This window comes from Mauremys reevesii, linkage group 12 (genome assembly GCF_016161935.1).
Source record: "Mauremys reevesii isolate NIE-2019 linkage group 12, ASM1616193v1, whole genome shotgun sequence".
NCBI classification, from domain to species: domain Eukaryota; kingdom Metazoa; phylum Chordata; order Testudines; family Geoemydidae; genus Mauremys; species Mauremys reevesii.
This window is the reverse complement of record NC_052634.1, coordinates 29,259,235-29,269,201: the sequence shown is the minus strand read 5'-3', so window position 1 is coordinate 29,269,201 and position 9,967 is coordinate 29,259,235. Positions and strand designations below refer to the sequence as shown.

The 9,967-nt window shown below is 51.7% G+C and overlaps 2 non-coding genes across 2 annotated transcripts; both read right to left on the bottom strand.

The window, feature by feature from the left end:
* Positions 1–2,401: 2,401 nt before the first annotated feature.
* On the bottom strand, positions 2,402–2,474 carry TRNAK-CUU. The gene has a single exon. It is a non-coding gene; the product is annotated as a tRNA-Lys (tRNA).
* A 1,093-nt stretch (positions 2,475–3,567) lies between these two features.
* TRNAQ-CUG lies at positions 3,568–3,639 on the bottom strand. The gene has a single exon. It is a non-coding gene; the product is annotated as a tRNA-Gln (tRNA).
* Positions 3,640–9,967: the final 6,328 nt, after the last annotated feature.

Here is a 9,967-nt window from a genome sequence, read left to right as displayed (position 1 = left end):
ACTCTGGGATACACAGCCAAGTGTCCATCACCATCGTTATTTCAAAGGGATAATGATAATGGTAGCAAGGTTCACAACTGACTCAGCAGTTGCATACAAAGGTGCACGTTTGGCAGTTACGTTGGCTCTGGTTGGCCACCCCGGTCTAGATGTAGAAGTTACAACATTTAAACTTGAAAGAGGGGCCAATTTCCCACCTTTACATCCAAACACGATGAAGGTAGCAGATAGAGCCAGAGCAGGTTGTCTATGGGACCAAGTATATGCAGAGTATCCTCAACAGAGGTTTGTTCAACCTGTTCTTAAAAACCTCTGAGGACAGAGACACCACAGACGCCTTTGGGAGCCTATTCCAGAGCCTAACTGCACTCAGAGTCTGACATTGGTGAAGTAGGAGGCTGAGAAAACAACACTGGCTGTCAGAAAAAAACAGCCCTCCCTGGTGCTTTAAGCAGTAGGTTCTGGTGTTTTAACAGCCATGGCCTGGGTTCAATTCCCCTAACAACCAGAAGGTTTTTCAATGAAAATCTCCATTCATTTCGCATTTGAAATGGAAAGGAAAAGAGGGCTTCTTGTCCTTATTAACAAGGCAAAGAATGACTTTTTTCTCAGTAAATATTTTTAAAAGGCACTGACTCGACCTGAAGATCTCATTTCATTTGTATTTACAATGGAATGATTCTCTCTAAGATAGACAGAAATTCTTCAGCTAGACTCAGATTCCACGGGAATACGAGAAGCGATAGTGTATAACACCTGCCTTTTTCCGGACAACAGTGATGTCCAAGTTTTCCATGGACATTTCCCTTCCAGCCCCTCAGGCCCCATCCAACAATACAAGAAACTGAAATGCACAGAAAGTTTCTCACCATAGGATTCACTGACCAGGTCGGGGGAAAAGTTTTGCCATTTGAAGATGTTTGAATTCCCTCCAACTTCTCTCATACAAATGCTAAATAGTTGGTGGTGTAATGTTACAGGAGAGGTTGAAATTAGGCTATTTCGTCAGATAGAAGACAGTGATTGTGTCAGGAGTGGGATGTGAATGGAGCCTAGAGCAACAAATGACAGTGTTAGGGGGCTTATTCCATCACCCTCTTACTTCCCTGGTCCTTCTCGCATGACCAGAGAGCAACAATACCCAAAGTCCAAAGGCGCAAACAATTCGATGTTTATTGGGGTGAACGTCCAGCAAGCATGATTCCAGTCTCCTTCCTTAGTGTTCCCTTCTCAGCTCTGACATCAAAGAGCCTTGTCTGTGTCCCTGTTTCTGTTCCCATCCCAGTTCCCATTTCCCCCTGTAGCAAAACATGATCCCAATTCCCCCATCCCCAGTCCCTGTTCCCATTTCCCACCTCCCCCCTGCCTTCCTGATTGACTGCAGACTATATAGTAAAACCTGAGTTCTGCTTAGCTGTTCCTTAACCAATCATTTTACTGAAATGTAACTAACCAATCCTAATATACTGTAACGTGATTATCTAACCAATTATATTCCACCACCTTCATTGGTTTACACCCAACAAAATTAATTATACAGCAGACAGAAACAATCACAGAACCAGACAGAGACCATGCAAATAAACATACAAAACAATACAGAAGGGAGGATTTCACAACTACATCTATACAGACATAAGGGTTTTCCAGCTGTGTCTATTGATAAGTGAGTTCTTGCCAGACAGGATGCTACCAAACTAAGTTTCCCTTTCTCTGGAGGTGATGGAATACCAGGGCAGGATTGTATTCCTAACAGCCCAATCGCACCTTATTTCAATGTGACTAGTTGGGAATGTGAGGTTGTGACCATACACTTCCCACCTTATGGCTGCCTTTGCTGCTTAGCCGAAGAACCAGGCCTCAGACTGTCACAGTAAGAGAAGGCCATTACACAGACAGACAGTGATTTTTTAATTCTTTCTTTTATACCTTTATAACTAGCTAAGTGATAAAAATACACCTAAATTCTTAAAGTACAGGCCTTTGCAGACAGGCCTGAATCTCTGTATCCTAACAGTCCTCGAGGTCAGGCAGCCTCTGGGTAAGGGGGTGGGGACTCAGATCCTTCCCCTGGCCAATTCCACCAGGGTCCTGTATAAACCAGGGAAGTTTGCCACAATAGCCAGACCAGATGCCCCCTTTACACTTGTGCTCTGTCCTCATTGCTTCTCTCTCTCCCTTCCCCCCATCTCTGCTGCTCCCCCTCTGAGCTTTCTCAGCACCTGGCCCCACAGCACTTCCTGGCAGCCAGAGACTGCGCTTTCTGCACCTGTGGATGTGGCCTCTCTCCTGATTGCTAAGGAAAGGAACCTTTCCAGGAAATGGCCACAGCTTCTGGGAATCCCTGTGTGGCTGTGAACAGAATTTGGGCCCTGGCACACAAGGCAACTTAAAAGCTGAGCACCCAGACAGGGGCTTGAACCCTGGACCCTCAGATTAAGAGCCTGATGCTCTACCAACTGAGCTACCTGGGCTTGTTAAGAAACATCTTCACCATTCACCACAAGAGTGAGCAGGCAGGCAAAGTGGGGGCAAAAAAAGTCCCCGGAACCCCTCCTCTTTTTCTGCACAGCCACTGCCTGTCAGCAGGATTCCTCCTCCTCCTCAGGGAGACTAAATCTCCCAACCTAGACAGCCGGTCCATCCGCTGCACATCAATCCCCCATGCCTGAGCCTCCCTGCCAAAGCCCTGCACCTGGCCCCATACAATTAAGTCTCACGTCTCGCTGGGAACTCGACTTCTTGTGCCCAGAGTGTCTCGGCCCCCTCAGCAGATGACCTGAGAAACACAGTGTCTGGCTTTTCCAAAGAAGAGCTTAGACCCCTTCATCATGTGGCCTAAAGGATAAGGCATCTCACTGTGGATCAGATTATTCAGGATTTGAGTCCCCTCATGGTTGTGCTCACTTTGTGCTGCAAGTCCTGCTCCCTTCAGGGCTGGAACCTCTTCTTGGCCGCTCAGGCCAATGTTCTGGCTTCAGCTAGAGCTCCGGGAAGGAGTTGGGGGGGGGTGGGCGTCACAAAGGCTGGGACATGAGCCCCAGGTGCTTCCAGTCTCACCTTTGCCCTTCCTGACTTGCCAAAGAAAATGGGCGGCTCCACTGCCAAAGTGAGCACCTTCAGAGGCCCAGCCCTGCTTTCCTACCTTCTTCTGATGTTGGCCACAGAGCATCAGCAGCTGCCCTGCAGGGGTTTGGCATGGTAGGGAGTCTCTGTGGCTGTCTGCTGGCCACACATAGGCATGGTCCTCCCCTCCTCTTGCCCTGCCCTCAGTTGCTTTTAAGCCTTCCCTTGGAGCTGTCAGCACCAGCTGCCTCTGCTTGAGGTGCCTAGAGGAGGAGAGGTGCTGGGCTCCCACCTGCCCAGCCCTGCTTCCTTCAAGCACAGTGGCATGTACCAGACTTATGGGCACCAGGTAAAGCCATGAGAATCCCAACCCTAAGACACCAGTACCCAGCTCTAGAGCCCTGACCCACCACAGCCAGAAGGGAAAGACTTGTTCTCCTACAACTGGAGACAGGAAAGTTGAGCACTGCAAGCTCCAGGGCTTCACCACAAGCCAACACAAGGTCCCACTGAGATTTGAACTCAGATTGCAGGATTCAGAGTCCTGAGTGCTGCCCGTTACACCATGGGACCAGCTCCTGCTGCTTTTTCTGCACATTGGTGACCCTCACGGGACTGGCTCATGTAAGGGACTGTTGGCCCCTTACTAAACCTTAGTGGGGTTTTTGGTTGGCTAGTTCCCAGTCCCAATAGAAGGGGGAAGGGCCAATGGGAAATCAGGCCCCTGAGACTGACAGTCCCCTGGGCAATGGGGAGAGGCCTAAGCTCCAAGTTAGCCGCACTGACAGGCCAGGCAGTCACCAGGCCAGGGGGGTCCCATCCTCCGTGGGAGCTGGAACTGCCTGGGCCAGAGTGGGGCAGAGCTAAGGAGAGAGCAGGAGCCGGAGAAGAGCTGGGGAGCAGAGCTGCGCAGGTGTAGTGCCAGAAACTGCTCCCTGAAGGACTTTGCTACCTGCAGCAGTTACTGAGACCTGAGGTTGTTCTTATTTGCTGACTTGTCCTAATTGGCTAAAACTTGACAGTGGTTTCTCTAGCAAAGGCCAGTCCCTGCCCCCTTGGTCCAGACATCCTCATTCACATCAGGCTGGGGTGACCAGATGTCAAAGATGAAATATTAGGACGCGGGTGGCGGAGCAAAAAAAAAAGCCAGAGGCTCCCCCCCCACCGCCAGGTGGCAGTGGCACAGCCCCATCTCCACCCAACTCTCGGCTCCGACCCCCGATACACCCCCAGCTCCCCCATCCCCTCGCTCCTGGGCCCAGCCTGGGCTCTGAGCTCTGCAGCCGAGCCATACTCCAGGTCCCTCCTGCAGCTCCTGGGCAAGGGGCGAACCAGGCAGCCGGGCCCAGGCCCTCCTGGCAGGAGCGTGTCTGCCCCACATGTGTCTCCGCCCCGCACCCACATGGGTCCTGTCCGCTCCGCACTGCCCCCAGCCCCACTGCGCTGCCCCGCAGGCTCCAGGGCTGGAGCAGCCTCCGTGCTGCGCTCCCAGCCATGGCCATGGCCCGTGTGCAAACCTGGGAGGGAGGAGGATGCCGCGTGCTTGGGGAAGAGGCAGGGCCAGGGCGAGGATTTGGGGAGGGATCCAATGGGGCAGTGAGGGGGTGGGGCTGGGGGCAGGGCCAGGGTGGGGATTTGGGGAGGGATCCAATGGGGGAAGGAGGGGGCGGAGTCAGGGGGGCGAGTTTCCCTTCGGGCTCTGCCTGTGTGCTGGAGCAGAGGGCAAAATTTTTTGTTTGTCCAGTGTCCTGACCAAACATCGGTCGGGACGCGGGACAAACAGGCAAATATCGGGACAGTCCTGATAAAATCAGGACGTCTGGTCACCCTACATCAGGCTTCAAGTTGAGAATCATTTCCCCTTCCCCCTCTGTGGGAGGGGAGACTTTTAAATGTGCTCTCTGTGCGACTGCACATGGCTAAGCAAAGAGAACAAACCCAAATCCCCCCTGTGCTTTGGGAGCCAGGTTTGCGGTGGGAATTTTGTAGTTCAGATGACTTCACGCCTGGGCATTGGGATTCTTTACCAGTTTCTCTGGCATTGGGGCAGTTTTGTGCTAACAGATGTGATGGCCGAGTGGTTAAGGTGTTGGAATCAAAATCCAGTAGGCGGGTTCAAATCCTGCTCACAGCGAAGTCTGTGTTTTAGCAGGTGTCTCACTGGGGCAATACCTCTGTACAACCCCCTGAGACACTCTCAATTCTCTCCCCACCCCAAGTAAATCCTGTTCTGCTCCTTTCATAGAGATCCCTGGGACACCACCTCACACTGTGTCCCTGAGGGGTCGGGCAAACTCTCAGCATCTGAAGCCTCGGCCACTCACCTAGTGCCCTATAGATCAGCCATAGCCCTGGTTCTGCTCCTCTCTCTAGAGTGTGACAGGAGCCAATTCAGCGACTCCATGGGAGCTACGGGGCTGCAGAACCAACAGAGGAAAAATAGATGCTCAGCGCCCACTGGCAGCCAGCTCCCCCCGCCCCGCCACTACAGGCCTTGCTGACAAGCTCCTCCTCTTCCCCTTCAGTGACTTCCACTTGCCAGTGATCAGCTGTTCAGTGGGGTGCAGGAGGCGCTGGGCAGGGAGGGGGAGGAGCAGGGACTGGAGGAGGTGGGGAAGGGAGAGGAATGGGGCAGGAAGGTGCAAGCTGGGAAGAGATGGGACAGAGGTGGGGACTTGGGGGAAGGGGTGGGGTGGGGTGGGGTGGGGGCAGGGCCTGGGGAGGAAAGGGGGGATTTGTCACAGACCCCTCTAGGGCCGGCCCTGATGGGAAGCACCGACTATCACAGTGACAATAAAACTGACCAGCATTGCGGGGGAGGCTGAGGGAGATCCGCACTCACCAGCAGGGCCGTACTTAGGATTTATGGTGCCCTAGGTGAGATTATTAAACTGGTGCCCCTGTGCCTGTTCTGCTCTTAGCAACACAAATATAAGCTTACAGTATTGGAAAACTTGCCACATTCACGTTATTAAAACCAGTTTTACTTAACTAAGCACACTGTAATGCTGATGCACTAGCACTAAAGAAGTAGCACTATAGAAAAAATTCTGATTTGACAGAATGATGCAAATAATATTTTTTTTTAATTTGTCAAAATGTTATTGGAAATTTTATATGAAGCGGTATTGAAACAAAGATTTGTTTTTAATTAAAAGCAATCTTTCTGGCTTTTTTGGCTGCAAAATCAGTTTAATAAGCTGGGTTTCCAAACAGTGGGAAAATATAACCCTAGTTTTACTGCTAGGTAAAGCACAAAGTGACCAAAATGAAGTCAGCACAGAATCATCTCATCTAGATTAAGGTAGCACAGAAATGTTACAGAAGTCCTATTGTGCCTTATTTTGTTTGGAAAGACATTAGCAATAGCAGCACATTCACATGATAAAATACATGATAAATCTCTGCCTCTAAAGTTCCATCAAAAACTGACATTTTCACAGCTCTAGCATGATCTGCTGTACAGATTCTTCACAAGGAAGTGTCCCTGGCCTTTTTAACTCATATTAACTATGTATTTACTTTATGAAAGTTGGAGAAAATATTGTGAAAACGTAAAACATTGGCTGCCCAACTTCTGGGCTGGCAAAAGCTATACTGACTCACAGGGAAAAAAAAGCAGGAGAATCTTTGTACAACATATGGTCAGTCTATACCAGGGGTCGGCAACCTTTCAGAAGTGGTGTGCCAAGTTCACTGTAATTTAAGGTTTCTCGTGCCAGTCATACATTTTAACGTTTGTAGAAGGTCTCGCTCTATGTGTATATTATATAAATAAACTATTGTTATTATCTGAGGTCCTACTCAGGCCACTGCCAGCTGAGTAAATGGAACCCCAGACCGGCAGCGGGCTGAGTGGGACTGGTGGCTGAAACCCTAGACAAGGATCCCAGGCCCTGCTCAGCCCGCTGCTGGTCTGGGGTTCTGACCACCAACTCCTGCCAGCCAGGATCCCGGCCGCCAACCCCCCTCAGCCCGCTACCAGCCTGGGATTCTGCTCACCCAGGCTGGCAGGAGGCAGAGTGGGGCCGGCGGCTGGGCTCCTGACTGGCAAGGGGCTGGCAGCCGGAACCCCGGAGTAGCAGTAGGCTGAGTGCTGCCAGCACCCCAGACTGGCAGCAGACTGAGCCACTCAACCCTCCACCGGCCCTGCTCAGCCCGCCACCAGCCCACTCAGCCCGCTGCCGGCTGAATGAATGGAACCCCAGGCTGACAGCAGGTTGAGTGGTTCAGCCGGCCTGCTCAGCCCGCTGCCAGCCTGGGGTTCCCTGGGTGTCCCCAGGCCAGCAGCAGGTGCTGAGAGGGGCCAGCGACTGGTATCCCAGCTGGCAATAGGGCAGCAGCCGGAACCCCAGAGCAGTGATGGGCTGAGCCGCTCAGCCTGCCACTGCGTACCACCAAAAATCAGCTCACCTGCCACCTTTGGCGCGTGTGCCGTAGGTTGCCGACCCCTGCTTTATGCACTAGTAAGGAGATGAGCATATTACAGTTGTTGGAGGGCTCTTATCCGGAGTAACAGGCTATAGGAAAGTCAGTCGACATTTTTTGTTTCTCTGATGAAAACTGGCCCACTCCCTGCCTCAAACCAAACCTGTCACTAATAATTGTCAACAACTTAATTTTCTGTTTTTGGCTAAGATATTGATTTTTAAAAAAAAAAATATTGAAATTGGATTCAGGATTGTTAGCAAGAATTTTTGGCAAACAAAGTTGTTAAATGACAATCTAAATGGCAACACAGTCCTGCTTTCATGCTTGGCTCACCCCCCAGCCTGCTTGTCCAACAGCTGCAGTAGACCCCAAAATCCACCTCTTGGGGTGCAGAATAGCAACAGCAGCAGCAAACCCTCAGGTCCAATCACACGCCAATGGGCACCACCACCAGCCTTACGGACCATGGTGAAGTTAGCCCAGCATCTGATCTCAGGGACAGGTCACCCATGGAGCCACAGCAGCTCATCCTGCCCTGTGCAGCTCCCCCCCGGATGAGATGGATCGGTGGCAGCTGCCAGCCCGGGGGGAGGCGCTCCCCAGCTAGGGTGACCAGATCCAGATGTCCTGATTTTATAGGGCCAGTCCCGATATTTGGGGCTTTGTCTTATATAGGCACCAATTACCCCCACCCAGAGTGACCAGACAGCAAGTGTGAAAAATCAGGACAGGGGGTGGGGGTGGGGGGTAAAAGGAGCCTATATAAGAAAAAGACCCCAAAATTGGGACTGGCCCTATAAAATAGGGATATCTGCTCACCCTACCCCAACCCCCTGTCCTGATTTTTCACACATCTGGCTAACCCCATCCCAGCCCCGTGTGACATTCCAATCCTGGCTCACTGCCCAGGAAGTGAGTTACTTTCACTGTCATTCCTCAGCAGGCAGCCAGCCAGCCTCCTCCCCCACACCTACCCCCCAGCACCTCACCCAACCCAGCCCTGACGGAGGGGAGGGAGGAGAGAGAGAGGGATGCTCCTGAGGAGGAGGGAGAAAGGAGGGGGTGCTCCATGGGGCAGGGGGGGAGAAGAATGGATGTTATGGGGGACAACAAAGGACACTGGTTCCAGAGCTGCAGAGCCTGCCTCACCTCACCTCAGCCGGGGGGAAAGAGTCACACTCACAGGTGAGCTCCTTCCCCAACCCCTACCCCCTCCCCTTCCCAGAGACCCCAGCAGCCAATCCCCTCCCTCAGCCCTGGTCTACACTAGGCGTTTAAATCGGTTTTAGGAGCTTAAAACCGATTTAACGCCAAAACCGTCCACACTAGGAGGCACCTTATATCGATTTTAATGGCTCTTTAAACCGGTTTCTGTACTCCTCCCTAACGAGAGGAGTAACGCCAGTATCGGTATTAACATATCGGATTAGGGTTAGTGTGGACGCTGATCGACGGTATTGGCCTCCGGGAGCTATCCCACAGTGCACCACTGACCGCTCTGGACCGCAATCTGAACTCGGATGCAGTGGTCAGGTAAACAGGAAAAGCCCCGCGAACTTTTGAATATTTCCTGTTTGCCCAGCGTGGAGCTCCGATCAGCACGGGTGGCGATGCAGTCAGAAATCAAACTAAAAAAAGAGCTCCCGCATGGACCATGCGGATGTGATCGCTGTAAGGGCAGGCAAATCCGTTCTATCAGCGCTCCGTTACAGAAGATGAAATTCAGAATCCTTTTTTTAAAATCTCCAGACAGACGCCATAGCAGGGACTCAGCGCACTGCAGCGTGACAAGTGTAACGGAAAGCCAAAGAATCAAATGGACGCTCATGGACTGGAGGACTGAAGCTATCCCACAGTTCCTGCAGCCTCTGAAAATTATTTGCATTCTTGGCTGAGCTCCAAATGCTTCTAGGGTCAAACACAGTGCCCGCGGGTCAGGGCATAGCTTGGCAATCTACTCACCCACCCCCCACCCACCCCCAGAAGCGAAAGGTAAAACAATCCTCTGACTCTTTTACATGTCACCCTATCTTTACTGAATGCTGCAGAGAGACGCGATAGTGCAGCAGTCAACACCAACATCCTTGCTCCCCCCCCCGCCATGGGCGGCTGATGGTACAATATGATGGAAATCCATCCTCATCATCAGCATAAGCTGATCGTGCAAAATGATGGAAATCCATCCTCATGATCAGCTTCATCTGATGGGACAAAAGGACTGGTAACCGTCCTCGTCATCAGCCTATTAGCCCTAATTTTTTCTGGTGGATGGATGGTGCAATATGGTAACCATCCTCATCATAGCAACAGGGGGCTGAGCTCCATCAGCCCCCACCCTTCATGTGTAAAGAAAAGATTCAGTTGCCCCTGGACTAGCAGTGGGATGCTGGGCTTCTCTCCTACACACTGCTTAATGTCCTGTCTGGACTATCATAGCAGCTGGAGGCTGCCTTCCACTCATTTCTCACTA